Raw genomic sequence first — 23,052 nt, forward strand, 5'->3', positions numbered from 1 at the left:
TCTGATGACAAATTGAATGAAGTAAATCAAGATGTTAGGAAAACATCCTTGGCATCCTTTATGTAGAGAACAACGTTCTAAATAAAGATATTTCTGAAATGCCACGACAGGACACAAGAAAACCAACAAGAGTAATGGATGTGCATAGGCCTGTCCAGTCTGAGCTGCTTTGCAAACGAAAATGGGAAAACACTCACACAAAAGGAGAGACACAAACTCCAAAACAGGAAAAACCTCTTGCTGCAGTAGTTGCTAAAAGACGTGGCACAACAAAGTTTTTACATTGTTAGGCTGAATATAAATAAATACTTGTAGCGACTCTGTAACCAAGCGTCCTCGTTTCTGATTTGCCTTGGTACCAGTGAAGTAAAAATGAAGCTTGTGATTATTTCTTGCTATAACTTTTGATTTGTGCTTCTTGTTTGAATCATTGAGAGCAAAGTTTTTTGTTTCTTTCTTTTTTCTTTTTTTTTTCAAAATACAGGGTTATCAGACAATACGTGCTAGATAATCCTGACGATAACTGTATCCTCAGAAGACCCATCTCTTTAGAAACAGATTATTGGTTGCTACGGTGTGGTCAGAGGAATCGAGGCCACGGAGCTTAAAGCTCGAGGTTGTAAAGGGACAAAATGTGGACATATTTCTTAATAAATTAAAGTGGAGGACTAAAGAAGTGTCGGGTCCGAAAAAAAAAGGCTCTGTCTACAACAGAACAAAAACAGACAAGTACAAAATAGCAAAATAAATATGTAAGACCTTCAGAAAGCCTGAAGAAATTTTGCTTCAGATCACTTGAAAAGATTACAATACAGTCTGACTTCTCAGAGCAAAACACAAAGAAATGAAAGATGACTTTTTGCACGGCCTTGTATCTTTTTGTCCGTCTGCCTCCTTTTTTTTCCCCTTTTTGTTGCGGCAGTGCTGAGGAAGCATTACTGCTCAGCTATGCATTCTTAGTGCAGCATCTGTCAGGAAAGATTTATGCTTATTCGCTCTTGTATCGTTAGGAGTCAAGAAATGCAGATAAAGATGGTGACTGTATAATGTTTTTGTTATGTATGCCATCATCCGGTATTGGCCAATAGGAGTGTTATTGGAATGAAAACAGAGTTTTGTTAAGTGAATTGGCCCATATTCAAATTATCAGCATAAATAAATGCATCAATATAAATTATGACATTATGACAACTTTGTAAAACTACTGAGTTTGTTGTAGAATGCATTTAATGTGAAACAACAAGTTAACATCAACTGAATGTAGCATTAGAAAGTTATGCTGCCAACAGGTATTAGGTATAAATATTCATAAATGAAAGTAGGTTTCCAATACCACAAATATGGGGGGAAAGAGTTTAATTTTCCCAACTCTGTTTGTTTCTACTTATTGCGCTCAGACATTGAACTGTCCAAGAGTCAAATAGCCACAGTTCATTGTTTACTGACACAAAAAATCTGAAGTTTTCTGAGTTTATTTATTGTATTTAAACATGCAATTTAAATGAGCCAGACAAGTCAGAGCGACCATTCAAAAGTGGGTACGAATCAAAATCCAGATTGGTGTTTGATAGGCGGTAGAACAGTGTGTCTTTGTTTCATGAAGCATTTTTGCACACATTCTTGACCTGCATGTCCCAGAGATTAAACTATTATTACCCTCTCTCACTTTGATTGGAAGATTTTTATCGTTGAAAATCTGAATGATTTGTGTTTTAGTTGCGGTGAACATCAACAGTCAGTTCTGAACTCCACTCGGGTCTGGTTAGGACTTGGACCGGACCATTCAAAGGCACGGATACGCCTTGATCTAAATCAGGCGATCTTAAACTCTTTCCATGTGTAGCGATATCTAGAGATGTTTGATGTGCATCTACCGTCAAGAGAACGGTATCATTCGCAGTCTCAGCTGCCCTGTTGCAGCCCTACATTGATTGTTCTTAGGACTTTATTTGACCAGTGACTTTATATCTTTATGCTGCTCTTCAATAGTAGAATAACTCGTACCAGATTCTTTCCTGAGTGGAGGACCTCCTCAGTTTCTACAGGGTAAACATTGGCTGCTTCTCCGGTTGTTGATCTTCTTACTCGACCTGTTAGAGTAGGAAATCTCAAACTATTTCCATTTTCAGATGATGGATGAAGATTTCTGTTTTGTTTTATAGTCTATCGCTCACTTCTTCACCCCTGACCTGTCTGGTGTATTCCTTTGGGGGTGGGGGGGGAGTGTGTAATTTATCAGTTTTTGCTGTAACTGAAATAAAAAACGATTTGGTTTTTATTCCCGTTGTTAGTTGGTATTTTAAAGACAAGCACTTGTCTTTGTATTTGTCGAGTATTGGTATTCGAAAGGCAAGAGACCTGAAGGGAGACCAAAGAGGAGAGGTATGGATGGAGTAAAAGAGGAGAAGAAGGCATTTGGTGTGAGAAAAGAGGAGAGAAGAGGGTTACATGGAGACTGATGATTTGCTGTGGCGCCCCCTAGAGGGAGAAAGTTAGAAGGAATAGAAGAAGAAGTTGATTGGTATTTTATTGCCATTGTTATTATATTTTTATTCATTCCTATTTTGTTTCTTTTTCTATCTTATATTTATGGTGAACACCTTGGTTAGCTGAAGTTGTTGTAAATGCTTAATATATATAAACTTTGACTTGACAACGTTCTGCTGCAAACATTTGGTGTCACGAGCTGGACGATTTGGTCTGACACATGAAATCCTAATAAAATCCCATTCAGCTTTGTGGTTTCAACGTCACTCACGTGAAAAGATTCACAGCCTAAAAACATTTTCGTAAGAAGTCGTACGTGTTTTGGTAGATTAACTGAAATAGAGGCCTGGTTATCTTTTGCATCGCCTCCACACAGCTGTAAGCTCGCCAGGCTGAAGCCTTTATGTTTATAGTTTTCCATGTTCTCAGATGGTTCGGCTTCAAGAACATATATCTGTTGTCCCAGAGGGAAAGCTGTCTAGTCTGCACCCCACCTCTCACCATAAGCGTTCATCGACTCTTCTTAATAGGACCCAATGGGTTCGTCCATGGACTCTTCAGAGACCATTGGAGTCTGTCTGAAAGATTAAACCGATCCGGATCTCCTCTGACTAATGGTGGGGTTTATAAAACCGCGCCCTCCACAATGCAGTCGCGTTTGTCTTTTTAAGAATAGAGCCCAAAAGGAAAGAAACTAAGATATCTGTTTGAGTAAAAGTCCCTGCTCGGCCACCCCTATAAAACTTTTCTGATCCTGCAGCAGGAACAGCCCGGTTTGCCTCCCCTAAGCTACGAAGGAATGGTGCACAGTCCATGAAATACTCACAGTGCATCAGCAAAATAATTACCCCGGCAGACAAAACAGAAACTTCCCTTTTGTTTGCTACCAGTGGAGAGATTGAAGTACTGGTGGAAACCGCACCGAAAAGAGTTTTAACACAAAAAAAAGTCTTGTCGAAGTTTAATGAGATTCAGTTTTCAGTGTGATGTGTGAAACCCTCTCGCTTCCTTCTTTCTTTCTTCCTTTCTCTATTTCTTTCTTTCATTCTTTCTTGCTATCTGTGCAGAGACATTGAATGCGGCGTTGTTGTTCTATCTATCTATCTATCTATCTATCTATCTATCTATCTATCTATCTATCTATCTATCTATCTATCTATCTATCTATCTATCTATCTATCTATCTATCTATCTATCGCTCTATCTATATCTATAGATAGATCGATAGAGAAATATATAGAGAAATAAGTTAGTTTCCGCAAAAAAATTATATATATATAGATAGATATCTATTTATATATATAATTTTTTTTCTTTGCAGAAACTAACTTATTTCTGCAGAGCTCTGAAATATGAAAGCTGATCTGTATTACAGTAGAGATGTTTTTTCCTGTAGTGCTTTTCAAATATTGGATCATAGCAAATAGTCCTTAATGGGAGGAAATAGGTTTCTCCCTGGGGCTTGTTGAGCAGCAACAGCCTCAGTGCCTCAAACCTATCAGTGATGCTCGTTCTCTCTCACTCTCTTTCTCTCTTTCTCTCTCTCTCTCAACCCCCTGCCCTCGCCCTCCCTTCCCTCCACCTCACTCTTTTATCTCTGTGTATTGTGACGCACTTCTGCGATCCACCACAGTTTGTGTTCATGCATCACTGTATGTGCTGAGGCTTTGTTGCAGGTTATGGGAGTGGAGGGTGAAGCAGGGAAGCAGATAAATAGAAAAACAGAAAGATGTAAAATTATTTTGAAAGCGCTTCTCTCTTTTTTTCTCTCTCTTTTTGTTTTGGAGAGTTCAAAGCCTGCAAGAGAGGCAGAGGCACATATTCAAGTAAGAAAAAAAAACAAATTTTACTTTGTTACACTTAATGTGACATGGAAGCATCATCCCCACCTTAGAGCTGCAGTATCCAACTTTTTTTTATGTTTAGTTTTTTTACATATTTGTTGAAACTGTCACCATGTCGTGACAGTGCAATATGAGACAGGTAATCTGTGAAAGTAAGTCAACTTTATCTACAGAGCACCTTTTTACAAGTCAGAAACTGCAAAACTTTCAAAATGAATGCGAATACTTTATCTATCACCTGAGACATCTGCAACTCCTAAATAAGACAGCACAGAAACAGCCTTTGTCATGTTTGGGTCTACTTTTCTTGCCCACATGCAGAACACCACAGGGAAACAGATAATCAGTAAAAATGGTTTATTGAATGTTCAGGAAATCTGCTGAGGGTTATTGCTCCAGGAACTGCAGCTTTCGGGGAATGCGGCAAACTACGGAGACAACAGAGAGATGGTGAGTTCGAGGGCGTCGGAAAAAAGGGGTGAGTGAATGACACGGACTAATCTTACTTGTGAAGTTGATGGTGGAAGTCCGGGAGGGCTAACTGTGTGGATCGAGGGGATTCAGTCCAAGAGGTCTTCTGAACGGGTCCGAGCTATTCGGGATTGGTTGGATCCAGGAGCAACAGTGGCGGCGGGGAGAGGCGGACCGATGGGCTCAGGCGGGCTGGAGACTGAGGAGAGTTCTGACTGACGTTCGGCGTCTCAAAGGGAAGACACGGGCTTGGGCAACCAGCGGATATTCCTCCACGGCGTCACGAGGGAATTGGTTCCAGAAAAACCCGGAAGAACCAGTTCCTTTCACAAAGGAACTCAGCGTCTCAAGGAAGACACCATTGCTGGCAAACACTCAGGCGTCGAAGCCCCGTCAGTCAGCTCCTCTTGAACTCCAGACATAATGAGGAGATGTTGAACAGGTGTGCTGGCGATCACGCCTCCGCCGGGAAAAACAGTCTCTGGCGCTCTCTGGTGGAAAGTTAGTGACTAGCCTAACCAGAACCCAGAAACAAAACCCCAACAACCCCGGAATCCAACAGTACCCCCCCTCAACGGTCGCCACCTGGCGGCCGAGAAGAACAAGAAGGGAGAGAACTACGGTAATCACTAATAAGAGACGGGTCCAAAATAAATGAACTGGGAACCCAGGAACGATCCTCCGGACCGTAGCCCTCCCAGTCGACGAGGTACTGCCAACCACGACCTCGCCGACGGGAGTCCACGATCCGGCGGACAGAATAGGCCGGATGGCCATCAATGTCTCGGGCGGGTGGTGGGGGCTCGGAAGGAGGGCACAGATTGCTGGTTTGAACAGGCTTAATCTGCGAAACATGAAAGGTAGGGTGTATGCGCATCGTAGAAGGGAGGCGGAGACGAACTGCAGATGGGCTGATTACTGTAGTTATCTCGAATGGGCCGATAAACCTGGGAGATAGTTTCTTCGATATGGATTTTAGCGGGATGTTGCGTGAGGATAACCATACTCTCTGACCTGGAGTGTAGCTGGGGGCCGGGATCCTCTTGCGGTCTGCTTGGCGCTTGTTTTGCTCCGCTGTGTGATTAAGGGCATGGACTGTACTTCTCCAAACCCTTTGGCAGCGGATGTGTTGTTGCACCGAGGTCACAGAAATGTCCTTTTCCTCAGAGGAAAGCAGCGGTGGTTGGTATCCAATGGAAACCTCGAATGGTGAAAAACCTGTGGCAGCAGAGGTGTGACTGTTATGAGCATACTCTACCCATGGTAGGAATTGACTCCAGTCCGCCGGGTTAGTTGAGGTGAAGCAACGGAGGGTGGACTCCAACTCCTGGTTCATGCGCTCAGTTTGGCCATTAGTTTCAGGGTGAAAACCTGAAGTTAAGGAGACTTTAGCACCAAGGGCAGAACAAAAACTCCTCCAGACCTGGGAGATGAACTGAGGCCCCCGGTCCGACAGGATCTCCTGCGGGGAACCATGCAAACAGAAAACATGTTTTACGAGCAACTGAGCAGTTTGAAGCGCATTGGGTAACCTCCTGAGTGGAACTAAGTGACAGGCTTTTGAAAAGCGATCAATGATGGTGAGTATCGTCGTCATACCTTTGGAGGGAGGTAAGCCAGTGATGAAATCTATGGATATATGGGACCAGGGGCGACTGGGAATGTGTAGAGGTTGGAGGTAGCCTGAAGGAGGTCGATGGGACGGCTTGTTCCTTGAACAAATGGAACAGGCTAAAATGTATTCTTTAACGTCCTTGTGTATGGACGGCCACCAGAACCTGCGGTTAATAAGGGCAATGGTGCGACTTATGCCCGGGTGGGCAGAAAATTTTGAAGCATGAATCCAATGCATAAACCGGGCTCTAATCGTGGAGGGGACGTAGATCTTGTTAGACGGACATGACTCTGGGGTGGGTTCAGATTGCTGGGCCTGTTTAATCAAATCCTCAATTTCCCAAGTCACCGTAGCCACAGTGCAACTGGGGGGAAGAATAGATGCAGGAACCTTATCAGTGTCGTCTGGAGAGTGGACTCGGGACAAAGCGTCGGGTTTAACATTGCGGGAACCGGGACGGAAGGAAATGCTTAAATTGAACCTTGAGAAAAAAAGTGACCAACGGGATTGACGTGGATTTAACCTCTTAGCGGATTGGAGATAAGATAAATTTTTATGATCAGTCCAAACAAGTACCGGATGTTCCGCCCCCTCCAACCAATGCCGCCATTCCTCCAAGGCCAGTTTGATGGCCAGCAATTCGCGGTCACCCACGTCATAGTTGCGCTCCGGGGGTGACAGTCTACGGGAAAAAAAGGCGCACGGGTGAGTCTTGTGGTCAGAGGCTGAAATTTGAGACAGCACCGCCCCTACCCCAGAATCAGAAGCGTCAACCTCGACAATAAATTGCCTCGTGGGGTCTGGTTGAACTAGCACAGGTGCTCTGGAAAAAAGACTCTTAAGTTTCTCAAAAGCTTTGTCTGCTTCTGTGGTCCAACAGAAATTGATCTTGGATGACGTCAGGGCTGTTAACGGTTGGGCTGTCTGACTGTAATTTCGGATAAATCTGCGATAGAAGTTAGCGAAGCCTAGGAACCTCTGGAGTTGTCTCCGTGTCTCGGGAATGGGCCAGTCCAAAACTGCCCTGATCTTCTCCTCCGTGGGCCTTATCTGTCCAGCTTCTAGAACGAATCCCAGGAAGGAGACAGACGTTTTATGGAACTCACATTTCTCTGCTTTAACAAAAAGTTTATTTTCCAGTAAGCGTTGGAGAGCCGAACATGTTGTTTGTGTTCTGCAAGGGTCTTAGAATAAATGAGGATGTCATCCAAGTACACAAAACAAAAACATTCAGAAAATCTCTTAAAACGCGTCATTGACCAGAGCTTGGAAAAATGCTGGGGCATTCGATAAGCCAAAAGGCATGACTAGATATTCAAGTGACCGAGGGGTGTCTTGAATGCAGTCTTCCACTCATCCCCTGACGAATCACGGAGTAGGTGATAGGCATTTCTGAGATCTAATTTAGAAAAAATGGTTGCGCCATGGACCGGTTCAAAAGCGGAGGACAGCAGTGGCAGGGGATACTTGTTTTTTACAGTGATCTGGTTAAGCCCACGATAATCAATGCAAGGGCGGAGAGAGCCGTCCTTTTTGCCCACAAAAAAGAACCCCGCCCCTAATGGTGAAGAGGACTGGCGGATAATGCCGGCAGCTAACGAGTCCCTTATGTACTTCTCCATGGTTTCACGTTCTGGTCGGGAAATATTATAAAGGCGGCTAGAAGGAAGAGGTGCTCCGGGAAGGAGATCTATTGCGCAATCATAAGGTCTGTGAGGAGGAAGAGAAAAGGCTTTGGTTTTGCTGAAAACCGGAGCTAAATCGTGATATTCAGGTGGAATTGTGGAAAGGTCGGGAGGATCCGCTCGTTCCGGCTCTGCCGGTAATGGATCTGGTGGGACTGCGGAAACGAGGCAGGAGGAGTGACAGGACGTGGACCACGATTCGACATGCCGGTTAGCCCAGTTAATGTGCGGATTATGTCGCTGAAGCCAATTGAAGCCGAGGATTATAGGGGAGTTAGCGGAGGGAAAAACAAAAAAAGAAATTAACTCTCTATGATTCCCGGAAATGACTAAATGTATGGGCTTGGTCTGATGGGTGATCTGAGGGAGCGTCTGGCCGTCAATAGCGGTGACTCGAAGAGGAGCGGTGAGGGGAATAGTTTCGATTGCCAACTGCTGGACTAAAGTGGTGTCTATTAGGTCCTGCTCACAGCCAGAATCAACTAAAACAGCCAACGGGAGAGATTTGTCATTATGGATCAGGGTAGCTGGAAGTAGCAGGCGAGGGGAGGAATTATTCTGTTGATGGTCCGCCACCCTCCTCGCCCCTACTGGCGGACCGGAGGGTTTAACCGCTCCGGACAGTGAGCGATAAAATGACCGGGAAGCCCGCAGTAAAGGCATAGACGGGAGGTCATTCTTTTGTGTCGCTCCTGCGGGGTTAGGCGAGTTCGGCCGATTTGCATAGGCTCCGGTTCTGAGGAGCCGGGAGAAACTGGATCGGCTCTGAGAGGTAAGGGAACGGCGGAAACTCTTACGGGAGTCTCTCTACGACCTCTCTCTTTAGTTCTGGATCGTATTCTTGAATCTAATTGTAAGACTTATTAGCTCTTCTAGGGTCGCTGGTTCATCGAGCGTGGCTAATTCGTCTTTGATAGATTCATTCAAGGCATGAAAATACGCACTCTTTAAAGAGGCACTGTTCCAGCCGGAAGCTGCGGCTTTTATTCTAAATTCGATGGCGAAGTCGGCCACCGTTCGCTGTCCCTGTTTAATTTTCCATAATTCTCTGGAATGGAAAGTCTTATCATGGTCGGGCTGAACACCTGCTGAAACTCTTTAGAAATTCCTCAAAAGTGCAACCATAATCAGTGGGCGAGGAACCTGGCCTCGGCCCATCTCAGAGCTTGGCCCGACAAAAGAGAGAGGCGTAAGCAATCTTGGTGCTATCATGACGAAGCTTTGCGGTGAGTGATTGAAAATTATGGAGCATTGTAAAATAAAGCCCTTGCACTTGTCCAAATCCCCAGAAAATCTCTCTGGCGTCGGTGGACGGATCTCCGAAAATGCGGAATGGGCTGGAGGATCCGGAGCCGGAGCCGAGCAGGAGGTAGGTTCGGGTGCTGGAGACTGTGAAGCAGAGTTTTGCAAGAAAGTCATTAATTCATTCAACCGTCGATTGGTCTCGATCTGACGGGTATTAAGTTCCTGGAGGGCTGATTCATGGGATTGTAACAGTGAATGTTGCTCTGCAAGAGTTTTCCTAATGGTGTCTGCTGGACTAGGATTTTGGCCTGAGTGTTCTGTCATGTTTGGGTCTACTTTTCTTGCCCACATGCAGAACACCACAGGGAAACAGATAATCAGTAAAAATGGTTTATTGAATGTTCAGGAAATCTGCTGAGGGTTATTGCTCCAGGAACTGCAGCTTTCGGGGAATGCGGCAAACTACGGAGACAACAGAGAGATGGTGAGTTCGAGGGCGTCGGAAAAAGGGGTGAGTGAATGACACGGACTAATCTTACTTGTGAAGTTGATGGTGGAAGTCCGGGAGGGCTAACTGTGTGGATCGAGGGGATTCAGTCCAAGAGGTCTTCTGAACGGGTCCGAGCTATTCGGGATTGGTTGGATCCAGGAGCAACAGTGGCGGCGGGGAGAGGCGGACCGATGGGCTCAGGCGGGCTGGAGACTGAGGAGAGTTCTGACTGACGTTCGGCGTCTCAAAGGGAAGACACGGGCTTGGGCAACCAGCGGATATTCCTCCACGGCGTCACGAGGGAATTGGTTCCAGAAAAACCCGGAAGAACCAGTTCCTTTCACAAAGGAACTCAGCGTCTCAAGGAAGACACCATTGCTGGCAAACACTCAGGCGTCGAAGCCCCGTCAGTCAGCTCCTCTTGAACTCCAGACATAATGAGGAGATGTTGAACAGGTGTGCTGGCGATCACGCCTCCGCCGGGAAAAACAGTCTCTGGCGCTCTCTGGTGGAAAGTTAGTGACTAGCCTAACCAGAACCCAGAAACAAAAATCCCAACAACCCCGGAATCCAACAGTCTTCCTCTTTACAAGACAGAAAACAGTAACATAGTATTTTTTTTTTATTTTACTTTTTTACATCAAAGGTCCCTAACTTGTCTTCTTCTTTTATTTATTTATTTTTTTGCTGTCAGGTGCAAAAAGTGAGGGTTTGCCTAATCCGGCTGCAGCCTGTTCTGTAGAAAGGGAGCGGGCGTAAACAGGATTCCCTCTACCTGCTGGAGGTTGGCCGCTAAACCAAGGCCGCATTCAGAGAACCCGTCGGCTTTTATTTTTTCGTGCCAATGACCGGATTTCAGCTGCGAACGCGGAATGAATTAAATATTACGTGATGAATAGCATATGAGAGTTTGTGTTAAGGCTGCAAAGATATTTATGGGAAGAGATTTCAATCAGCTCTCCTTTTTGGAGGTTTGTTTTTAGCGTCTGTGATCAGCTGGTCATGAACCAAAAGGACTCCTCTTGGATCTCCTCTGTGTTACAGAGCGTGCCGTGGGGCTTCGCTTTCATTTGAAGCGGATTGCAAAAGATGTGGTGCCTGAATGTTTTTGTGTTTAGGCCAGAACGTGTTCTAGGAAAGCAGCTGCAGATTCTGAAGCCTGACAAAAGCAAGGAAAGAAAAAAACCACAAAATGTGAACAAAGCCGTCAAATCTTGAGCCTAAATTTCCTGTCAGAGGAGCAGTAAAAAAAAAAAAAAAAAGACAAAATGTCACTCAAGTTTTGTTCAAGAAAACAGAACTTGTTAGAAGTGCACAGAATGTTTCCGTTCCGTTAATGTCGAACAAAACACACTTAACCAGTTTTAGTGTTTCCATTAAAGTGAAAATCACACTTGAATAAGTCTTTTCACATATTAATAAAATATATCCTTGTGTCTCCAGTGGAAACATCTAGTTGCTGATCATGTGACTCGTGCGATGCGAGTCACATGATCAACAACATGCATTTTTGCTGCAGTTTTGCAAAATAAAACCAATTTCAATACGGCCAACAAAAAAAAAAAAATAAAATAAAACACTACCTAAAAATTTGCCAGAGGTGTGTTTCCATTGCGGTTCTGAGAAATACATTGATTTCAACACGGCTGAAAATTAGTTTTTTTGAAATTGGTATTTTTTCAGAATTAATTTTCTTAATTTCAGTTTGCACAAATCCATGGTCAATGGAAATGCATCTAGGGACAGGAAACTGTAGTAGTAAATGGACGAGGCTTAAAAAACAAACAAACCAGCAATTCTGGAAGAAAACTTGTTCCAGGTTGCAAAAAAATGGTGAACTGGACTGGAGTTTCTTCTTCTAGCAAGACACGAGCCCTAAATATCTACATGTGATGGAGACAAACCCCAGAATTGTTTCTCTCGTTCTTACTGAAGCATGATTTTGCAAAGTTTTGAATGGCTCAGTGAAACTACTCTCAACAAAATATGCTGAAGCTCGTGGTTGTTATGAGGCAAAATGTGAACAATTCTAAACGGCATGAATAATTTTGCAGAGCACTTTAGGGAAGAGCTCAGCTCTCCCTCTCTCCCTTTCTTTCTTTCTCTCTCCCTCTTTCTTTCTCTCTCTCTCTCGTCTTTATTTATGTTTGTGTGGCTTTTGCATGTTTCCTCCAAAGCCAGCCCCGTATTTTCATTTCTCAGCACCTTAGCAAGCCTCTCGTTTTGCTCCGGCTGCGAACCTCTTCTTCCTGACAAAATCTAACAGTGGGACACCAAACGCATCCTGAGGGCTTTCTACATGCAATATCGAAGATTTCCGCCACAGCTGAATTGTTAGCGGAGGAGGTGGGGGGGGGGGGGGGACGCTTCATGAGAGTTTGTGCATCAGTAAACAGACACGGACCATTATCATCATCAGAGAGAAGACGGGCAGTGAGAGGGGCAGGATGGGAGAGGGGGGATGCGATGAGAAACAAAGCGAACGTAGCTCAATGCTGAAATAAAACACTTACAGGCAAAAAGGTACGTGAACCATCAGCATGTGTTGCTCTAACATCAAATGTGAAGTCAGGTGACCTCTCATGACGGTGTCAAAAAGGGAAACACCAGCACAGCGGTACACGGCTGACTCATCCTCATCCTTCACCTTCCTGTTTGGACTGTGAAGACAGATTTGAATACACAGACACGCGCTCAGGACTTTAACAAGGTTAATCCAGCCTGCTGTTGCCTTGTTCTTCTGGGTGTTAATTACTTCTCACAGCTCCTTTTAACTCACAGTCACTCTGTGCTGGAGACGTGAAAAGGCGCAGAAACAGCCCTGTTTTACAAGTGAGTTTGAGATGTTATGTTTTACAGCCACAAAGTATGATGTTAAAGCAGAGTCATATGACTAAGTTTTCTTCAGTTGTTGTAAAAATGATGTATATATATATATATATATATATATATATATATATATCAGAAATGACTTGGAAGAAATTTGACTGTAATTTTGCATCTTGAAATTGGGGGTCTGTCTCTTTAAGAAACTCTTACTGAGACTCTACCTTCACTCTGCTATTAACTTTTTAACGTTCTTACCTTCAAAACTTTTGCTTACTGTTAAGCTACAAATGAAAGTAACTCTGTCGTGTGATTTTTCTTTTTGCTAAACATCACCTGAATTTTTTTTTTAAATTGTTTTCAATTAATGACTCAAAAAGATTCAGTTTTATGAGGTTATTTTGTTTGTTTGTTTTGCTTTTTTGTGTGTGTTTGTTTTTCAGAAAGAAACAAAATTCTGAGCTCCTAGTATTGCTCAGATTATTGGCATGGAGTTTGACATTCCAGTATTTTGACAACATTCGAGCCTCCCCCTTAGGGTGCAAACCAGAACCCAAAATGGGCCCAGTTGTTGCTTAAAAGCCTCATAACAGTGATGCAATGCAACCCGAAGAACACAAACATTCATCTCTGTCATATTTTCAAAATAACTCAGAAAGAAGTAAATAAAATAAGTAGAGCAGAGAGAAGTAGCAGATATAACTCCCAAATTCCAATAAGCTTTAAACCATTTTTTTCCCAATATTCTTTTTTTTTTATCCCCTCCAGTGGGTCTTTTTGTGGGCTCTAGTGTCCCTAATACGAAAGTAGGCTGACAGGAAAGGGAGAAAGACATGCGGTGAATGTCAACGGGTCCGGGAATCGAACCCGCGACGAGGACTCAAGGCCTCCAAGCGTGGGTCGCGCTGTCCCCTACGCCACCACGGCACGCCGCTTTTTTCAATATTCTAACGATAGAGTAGGCGGGGAGACGGTCTTCCAGAGTTTACTCCGTCAAAAAGCTTTTAGACACGGCTATCGATCAAAATCAGCAATTAACTGAGGAGAAGCGCTGACAATTCAGAGAATAAAGCAACCTAATTAACTTTCGCGACGTGATTTCTTTTTCTGGCATAACACTTTAGATAGAGCCGGTTTCCTGAGTCTGTATGTGTTGGTGAGTTCACTGGCTTTCCATTTCCATTATCCTCCATAAAGCTGTAAAAATAACAACTTATCATCCTCGGGTGCGTAGGTATGGCGTTCACGTACACTCACATCCTAAAGCGAAACCTTCCACATGAGCATATTCATATGAAATCTTGGTGCATCTTTGCTTCTCATGCTAGGTCAACGTCCACAACAGATAACGGGGCTGTTGCAATGCAATTTAAAAAGAACAAAAACTTTCTTTTAGCTCTCATGGAAGCAAACTTGAAAAATTTCAAGTCCCGGCCCGTTGACCTTTTCCGCATGTCTTCATCCTCTCTCATAGGCCACACTCCTATAAATTTGTGGTCAAATAAAGGCCACGGCAGCCTGGTAAAACCCAGAGCCGTGCTCTACGCTTTGCTGCGTCCAGAAGGCCTGGATGATTGGCTACTGAGAAACAATTACTTGCTGGAGGCGTGGACTGAAGTTTTAAATATTTGAATTTGATTCATGGTTATTATAGTTAGTGAACTAAAGATAGTGGAAAAATAAAAACTGCAACCTAGGAAACATTTAAAAGCTGTAAATAATGAGGGGAAACTAGACCTATAAAACTAATTAAAACACACTGAAGTTGTAGATTTAATATCACTCAGTTTTGAACTAATGTGAAATAGACTCGCCTCCTCAACTCCCAAAACCAGCAGTTTATGTCCCCGCCGTCAGCTCCATACTCCTCCTGGCGCCACTTATGCTAGTCCACAAAATGGCAGCAACAAAAAAAAAAAATGGGAAAAAACGTCAGTCAGTTGTTGTTCAACAACAATTTGAAAATGGCATCTTCTTTCGAGTAATCATACACTAATCGATGTATACATAATCACAATACTTTGACCTTTTTGAATTCTGCACCTAAAAATGAACTAAAGAATGACAAACCTACTACTACAACTGATGAAAACTAGCAAACACACTCTTAAAAATGAGTTAAAACTAGACCATCAAAGAGTTACAACAAAATAAAACTGAGCTATAAGGAAAACCCCAAAGCTATTTTAACCCTGGTTGGATTTTATTCAAGTGACTTTAAACACTCAATATTAGGCTCAATATAAAGTTGCCAAATATTAAAGGATCAAATGTTTTTGTTCACTTTCTCTGCTGCCACAGGCAAACTACGACCATAGATCGACCATGACAATCTCAATGGGATAAACCCAAGACCGAGAACTGAAGGGAGATGAGAATGGAGCAGAGTTGCAGGAGAAGGTATTGGTCAGGCTAATAAGTAGGAGTAACTTTAGCCCTTCGGGGTTTGAGGTGTCTCAGCACAGTACAGCGATCAATCCAGAGCCAGGGCTGGTGAAGATTCAGCAGACAGCCCGTCGCAGTCCGCCTCTCACTCTGACTCAGTCTGACTTCATCCGTCTCTGCGCTTCACCCTCAAAATTTCTATATTTCATATATTTGGATTCACTTTTCCAAAATCTCTCTTACAGTCTAACTCTTACACGCATCTCTTCTCCCGTCGTTTGTAGTCCAACTTTTTTTAAGACCCTGTCTTGTCCTTCTGTATGAGGAAGAAAACCACCACTGGTGGATGAGTACAGGCACTGGATAAAGTAAGACTTTGGAAAAAAACAACTTCTTTTTACAGTGTGAAAGTATGAGCAGCTCTGTCAGAATACTAATAATAATAAAAAAACACCTTTTGGAAATAAAATGTGCAAAAAGAAATGATAACATGCTAGCAAGCTCAGCTCACTGCCTTCTTGTTGGTGTCATGCTGTGGTGCAATTTGCTGAAAAAGACATTGTGCTTAAAATAAATCCATTATTGGATCTAATCTTTCTTTCTGAATGTTTTATGACAATAGGCAAAAAATTTACACTTTTTACAAGATCTTGATTACTGTCAGCGGTTTGGGGACATATATAATTAATATTGATCTAACATCCTGCACATTTATGCTTCGATTGTGCAAAAACAGATTTAAGTTAGAAATACAGAATGCCTAAAAGCCCAACAACCAGCCGTCCAACCTGCTTTATTTAATTGCTTTACATGATGAAAGCATAAGAGGACATTGCAGTTACACCTTCAAGGAAAGGAAAACAAATATTGGACTGCAAACTAAAATTAATGATATTTTAGTTACTTTTATAAGTAAAACAGTGATTGTGGGATGTCGATATTACCATGTGTGTTACCATGTCAGATAATCATGTTGGGGTGTGCGTGTTTAACAGATGTTTCTCTTTTGTCAAAGTCGGATTTGAACGACGTGCGACTGTCTTTTATTAAAACTGTTGGAAGCACAATCTCACCGACAGCAGAGATGTTTGCCGCTTCAGCTGTTGATTTAATTTCAAGCAGAGCAGCAAAATTGAAGGTTTATTCTGTCACACAGTGTGTGTGTGACTTAAGTGTAGAGAAGCAGAGTGGCACAGAACAAACTGCGAGAAGCACAGCCACTGATTTTGATTCGTTTGTTTTTTTCGCTAATGAATGCGAAAAAGAAAAAAAAAACTAGACGGCAGTTTTTCAAACCTGGTTGCTTTTACCTTCCTGGTCTGGACGCCAAACCTTAACATAAAGACAACTCTTACTATGTTCTCTGTAAAACCTGCTGCCTGTTGAGCAAAATTGTACTTTTCTTTCTGAAGGTGTCTACTTCTCAAACAGCCTTTTTTTTTTCTCAATTGCTGCACCATTCACTGCGCCTGTCTTGGAGATTTTTAACACAGTACATATACAATGTAATCTCCTGATTTCTTTAGATGCAGCACTTTGATTTTTAGTAAATGGTGCCTTTCGACAAGGTACCAATTTGTCTGGGTGGCACAGTTGGTAGAGCTGTTGCCTTGCAGCAAGAAGGTCCTGGGTTCGATTCCCGGCCCGGGATCTTTCTGCATGGAGTTTGCATGTTCTCCCTGTGCATGGTGGGTTCTCTCCGGGTTCTCTGGCTTCCTCCCACAGTCCAAAAACATGACTGTCAGGTTAATTGGTCTCTCTAAATTCTCCCTAGGTGTGAGTGTGTGTGTGAACGGTTGCGTGTCTCTGTATGTCTCTGTGTTGCCCTGCGACAGACTGGCGACCTGTCCAGGGTGCCAGGGTGACCCCTGGCTCTCGCCTGGAACGTAGCTGGAGATAGAAACCAGCAACCCTCCTGACCCCATTAGGGACGAAGGGATGGAAAATGGATGGATGGACAAATTTGTCTTGCAGAAAAGTGAGTTCACACTTTTTTTTTTCCAGCATGACATAAAAAAAGCGGTTGGTGTTAATAAATCGTGGCAAAACGAACCAGAGCTGTTTGCCATGTAAAAGTCTCTACCACTGTGCCACTCTTGGCGGCAGAGTAGTCCAAGAACAACACATGTCCCCCTGAAGCAGTTGACGAATGTTTAAAGAAAGCTACAGAAAATAAAAATGAATTAAAATTCTCTCAGTGTTCTGGCAAATATTACGACTGACCTGACTCAAGCTGACCTATTAACTAAGTTTCAGTTGTTCTTTTCTTGTTTCAAACTAAGCACTTCGCCTCATAAGTTAAATCGAAGAGATTGCTAGTGTTTTGTTGGACTCTCTGTTTTGTTGGAGAGATTGCAAGTGTGTGTCTGTAGTTTTATGGCTCGTGTGTTTATGTGTGTTTTCCATCGACCGGGTTGCTGTTTGACTTTGTAGCCTGGATATAGCAGGGATTTTGTGTGGTTTTTTTTTTTTAAATATCCACAATCTGAGCACAAAGGCATAACACAGAGTGTAACTGGTCTTAACCCCTCCCGCCCTTTTTTCACCCCACTAACTAATCTCCTCACAGAGCTATCTGCAGCCAAAGGAGCTTATAGGTCCGATGTCTACCCCCGGAGACTATACCCCGATGTACAGTAGAGCCCCACACACACGCATCTTGCTCATCTCTTTCTTTTATTGTTGCAAAAAAAAAAAAAAAATACAACAACAAAAAAAACCCACTGATGTGGGAAAGACAAAACGTACAACAAACCAGAAAAAAACAAAACGACAAGTAGCACATGAATATTTGATGCAACTCATCTGATCTTGTTTTCTTTTCATGACAGGAAAAAACAAATATGCAGCAAATGGGGCCAGGGGAAATCTCCAAAAGCTAAGCTTATCCCCTGTAAACGCATTATTTCACGGAGATATTGTGAAGTTATTCCAATTGTTACAATGCTCCTATATGCTCCGAACATCAACCTCTCTCTCTCCCCGGTCCTGGACACATTATGAACCTTAATACGCCGCAGACAGATGATCTCTAAATAAATATTCTGTCCCACTTTTCCTGCCGAGATGGTTTGTAATGCAGTAAGCTTGTGAAAGCCTGAGGTGTGCCAACTGAGCGCTGACTCCAACCCTGCGTTCCTACTGAGTTACCAAAGACTTTTCCTGCCGAGATGGTTTGTAATGCAGTAAGCTTGTGAAAGCCTGAGGTGTGCCAACTGAGCGCTGACTCCAACCCTGCGTTCCTACTGAGTTACCAAAGTGGCCACCATGGACTAAAAGGTTACAGTCTTCTGCAAGGGATTGCCTAAATTCTATAGGGAAATTTGCTATTGTGCTACACTTTCAACTTCAATGACAGCAAGGTTCAATACTGCTCTGATGATCCTTTAAAACTTCGACATTTCGAGGATAACCCATTCAGTGGATCGCTATGTGTCTTGGAACAGCAGCTGCTCATCTATTGGGTTTGTAACACCAAGTCATGTTCTAGGTCTGCAAAAAGTGGACCTGCTGCAGTTGAGAGGATGAAAATGCCTTGCTGATGGCAAAGGTTAGGCTGTCATTACAACCAAGAGTTTCGGAATGCCCTCTCTGAAAGCGATGGACTACAGCAGCAGATAGCCACTCCTCTTTGCTAAGAGAAGAAAAGTACAATTTGCAAGGACAGACAACGGGTTGCAAACACTTTGCCTGGTGTGATTACTTTAGTTTAAACCTGAATAACTAAAACTAAACTCAGGGTAAGAGTTTAGAATAAGCATCAAGAACATTCTTCTGGCCATGTAATGACCTTCTAACACCACTTCCATTCGTGGTGATGGTGTAATGGTGTGGGGGATATTCTTAAGGAATATTTATTACCCTCATTACCAGCTAAGGCTTGTTTAAAAACCGTACAATATTGATAATGTCAATGTTCATCCCTTTACGGCCACACTGTACCCAACTTCTGTTGACTACATCCAGCGCCACATCACAAAACTAAAACTAGCTCCGTTTCCATCACAAATGTGTGCAACACTTTGTCAGTATTCCGCCAATGTAGGAACAACTTTAATTTCCATTAAATAAGAAGCGCAATTACAATCACAAGTCAATACTTTTGGTCATGTGATAAGTCAAAAAAAAAAAAAGCACGGTGCCGTCATTCTTCTACCACTTCCTGATCATCGTCTCCATGGTTTTCGCCAGCGGCAACATCCGGGTGTTGATCATGTGTTTTCATTGCAGTTTTGCAAAATAAAATGGGAATGAAATTTCGATACAGCTAAAAAAAAATCCACCTCATCCTAGCGCCAAAACTTGTTAGCAAAAAAGAGGTTTTTTTGTTCCAAACTTACTCTTGTAAATTTATTTTCAAAATGTCAAATTGCACAATGATATGGCCACCGTAAATGCAGCTGCAGTCTCCAACGGATTTCACAAAAATGACAATGAGCTTATTGTACTGTCGGAGACAATAGTCCCCGGATCTCAACCCCTTTAACAAACCTGCAGCAGCCGCATACATCAAGATCTCTGGGAAATGTTTCTATCTCCTTGTTGAATCTGTGTCACCAATAATTAAGGGTAGTTCTGTTCTGAAGGCAAAAAGAAATCTATCTTTGCACCAGTAAGGTGTAGCTGTGAAAGTGGCTGCTCAGTGTGTTCCTTGCAAAGGCCATTACAGTTCCTATATCATTTCTGTCTTTGATCCCTCAATTATATTTCTGGCTATTTAATGTGTCATGAGGCTGATTCAGCCTTTTTCCCCTCTCTGCAGCTTTCACACTGTGATTCAGCCGGTGAGTCAAGGTGTTCACATGGACTTCAAGGGGCAAATCAAGCTACGAAATGGGAAAGTGTGGGAAGGTTTTAGGTCTAGCAAAGGTTTGTAGAGTTGTTTTCTGGACTGGCTTGCCGAGCCTTCGCTTTTACCCTTCGGAAGTGAGAGGTGATGCCTGCGGTGGCGCTGCTGGTGGTTCGTTGAGCCAGACAGGAATGACTCTTGGATCTCGTCTGCTGCTGCCTCCTGACATGTTTTGTCACACTTGGAGTCACTGCTCCTCAGTCTACCCACCCAGCAGTCGGCGAGTGTTGGGAATATATCGCCAAAACAGATGGGAACTGTGAAGGTGGCACACGAACATGGTGGTGGGTTTGGAGCTTGTTTTTTTGTTTTGTTTTTTTACCTTATTATCAAAAGGTGACACTGACTCTGCATCCTCATTAGTATCTTTTGGGAGGACATAATTCCATCCTACATCCATTGCTGGTTTTTTTTGTGTAGGTGTGTGTGTGTGTGTGTGTGTGTGTGTGTGTGTGTGTGTGTGTGTGTGTGTGTGCAGTCAGAGTATATTTATAGGTTTTGTGAAGAAAACTGAAGGTCTTTTTTTCCCTTAAACATAGCCAGATTATTGGTATTTGCAGCACATTTAAGACAAATAAATAGTCACTACAGACAAATATGAACTGTCAGGTCCCTTCATGAAAACTCAAACCAAAGAATCAAAGTTTATAAAACACTCAATATAAAGTTATTCAACTCATGAAGAGGCTTAAAACGGTCATTTGTAAAGGTAAAAAATGTTTCCTGTTGTTACAGATTGCCTTCTGATTTAACAGTGAGTCAAATTTCTTATTAAAATTCCATAATTGAAAATTACTCCATTAACAGTCATCTTATTTGGATCCATCCTCCCACTTTGCTCTAGTTTTCATTTAGACCCATGAACACCAAACTGTCTGAAATTTATTCTCACACGGATAAAAGATTATGACGTAATCTGTGCTCAGCAGATAAAGGCCGTGATTAGTACATATATAAATTGCGCTCTTTGAGTAACAAAATTAGATTTACCTCTGCATGCTACAGTGAATTTAATAAAGCACGACTCATTATGCCATTGTATTTGCTGTGGCGACTTTCAGTATTTACCTTATTAAAACTGAATGTCGTGTTTAATCAAACGTTTCTGTGCATAATAGAAGGGTTGGGGGTGGCGGTGTAATGAAGTGGGCTTTGCTGAACTAAGCAGCAGAGGAGGAGTGCTAGACGTCTTGCTCAGCCTGCGTTTACAATGGTCGCAGTAAAATGTAGCCCATTCAGGCAGAAATTCATGAAATGTCTTGTTAGCAAATTCCAGGTCAAGAAAGAACATGGTGATCTACAAGCAACATTTTTTTTATTTTTTTTTTCATTTTTCTCTCTCTCTAGGTCTCCTTCTGCATGACTGTCTTCCTAATTCTTACCACTTTTCCAAATTGTTCTCCTTTACTTTCTGCTCCCTTAATAAGTGAGGTGTCGACTGAGCCAGCTCTGAAAGAAATAATTAGGCCCTTGAATTCTTCATGGGAACAACGCTCCCTTCTGACCTGTTGAGTCTCTCCGTTATCACCACCTGACTTTGAGAGCCGTTCCATTTGCATTTTTCCCTTCCCCCCCCCCAGTTTCTGCATTGTAAATTGCATCAAAACTGTTGTCATCTTAAATTGTTTCATTAGTTCTTCTGGCGATATATATTTGGAATCCATTTTGTCCCTTAGGATAATCTGCGATTAGATGAAGCTTGCAAAACACGCACGGCACTTCGGAGACTTGGATCTTTGGACCAATACATTATGCTGTGCCAGGTAATTCAATTTCTGTTTCTGTGAAAAGTGTTTTTGTGTGTGCGTGTGTGTGTGTGTGTGTGTGCGCGCGTGGGTGCGCGCGTGTGTGTGTGTGTGTGATCCCAGCAGTCAACAACTCCATACACAACAGCAGCCCATCATGTTTTTTGTGTTAAGAAGTTTTAAAAGCTACAAAAATTTGGAGGTACACAAGGAGGCATTATAAGTGTAGTGGCATGTGAGGCCAAAGGGTTGATGTGGGAATGATACAAGGTCAACTATAAACCTAGCTAGATCTGTCATCTGCTGTATAAAAAACCCTATTTAAAATAAACAAACAATGCTAGCCTGGTGGCCCGCCAGGCTTATAATACACTGGATTGTATATAATGTTATTTTCAGTTTTCCTCAACAAAACTTGTCTCTTTTGACGCACATAGGATAAACAGTATATAATTTGACAACTTATCAGTGTAGTTTATTTGAGGTTAGTTGCAGGAGAAGAGTTAAGCGTTAAAGGCAAAAGATTTTGGGAACCAAAGAGCTGAGAACATGAGAAACACACATGCACCTGGAAGATTTCTGTCCTCTGAAGAAAGTCATGTTCCCTCCATCTGGACCGTTTCGTTGCTTGGAATTACAACATAGTTTGTGAATAACTGACCTGCATTCCTTTCCAAAACCACTTCGAGCGTTTCTGACAGTAGAGTCTTTATCTGATTTGGTTCTATTTTGGAAAAGCTCACGCCGGGTATCAGATCCCCTCTCCGCCTCCTCCGTCACGTCTTATATCCTCAACATCCACCCTTCTAATCTCTACCTGTCCCTCTGCTGTTAACCTCAAACTCTTAGCAGCTTCCAGAGCTGCCTTATCTCCCATCAGCTTTCCGTTGCATCGAAGCTTCAGGGGTGACTGAGAGATTCACTAAAGCTACAAATTATAGGCGATGTAACCTGCATAACCCATCGTCTTATTCTGCAGAATGAGACAAAACAAATGTGCAATTCACCTAGACTCCAGACTCAATTTTGCAAAGTCCATCTGCATTTAGTAGCTGTAGACCCAATAGTATAAATGAAACAATTTCCTTTTCCTTTGCCGTCTCCAGACATAATGCATTTCTTCTGTAACTTTTAATAGCCAGAGAAGTCATCGGAATTACATTTTGACCAATGGTGTGACTCCACAGCTGAAAGCGACCCTGCAAATCCCTTCCTGACCCAATTTCTCCTGTCAGCATCCCGGTTTGAGTCCGCCTGTGCAGCCTATTGCATACTGAAGAAGCAACACGGACAAAATAAATTATTAGGTTTAGGAAAAAACCTGAAAACAACAACCGTAAAGTTGATTTGTTTTGCATTATTGCAAAGATGATTCACCATTTAATTCTAAAACCGTCGTATTTTTACTTG

The 23,052-nt window shown here is 42.7% G+C and overlaps 1 protein-coding gene across 1 annotated transcript in view; it reads left to right on the forward strand.

Moving 5' to 3' along the window:
* Positions 1-23,052, forward strand: part of nrxn3b (neurexin 3b) — a 533,834-nt gene that overhangs the window by 106,733 nt on the left and 404,049 nt on the right. Inside the window, exon 5 of the mRNA XM_044106666.1 lies at positions 21,574-21,660. The gene's annotated coding sequence lies outside the window, so the exon portion shown is untranslated. The remainder of the gene's footprint in view (positions 1-21,573; positions 21,661-23,052) is intronic.

This window comes from Gambusia affinis, linkage group LG22 (genome assembly GCF_019740435.1).
Source record: "Gambusia affinis linkage group LG22, SWU_Gaff_1.0, whole genome shotgun sequence".
Classification (NCBI taxonomy): Eukaryota; Metazoa; Chordata; class Actinopteri; order Cyprinodontiformes; family Poeciliidae; genus Gambusia; species Gambusia affinis.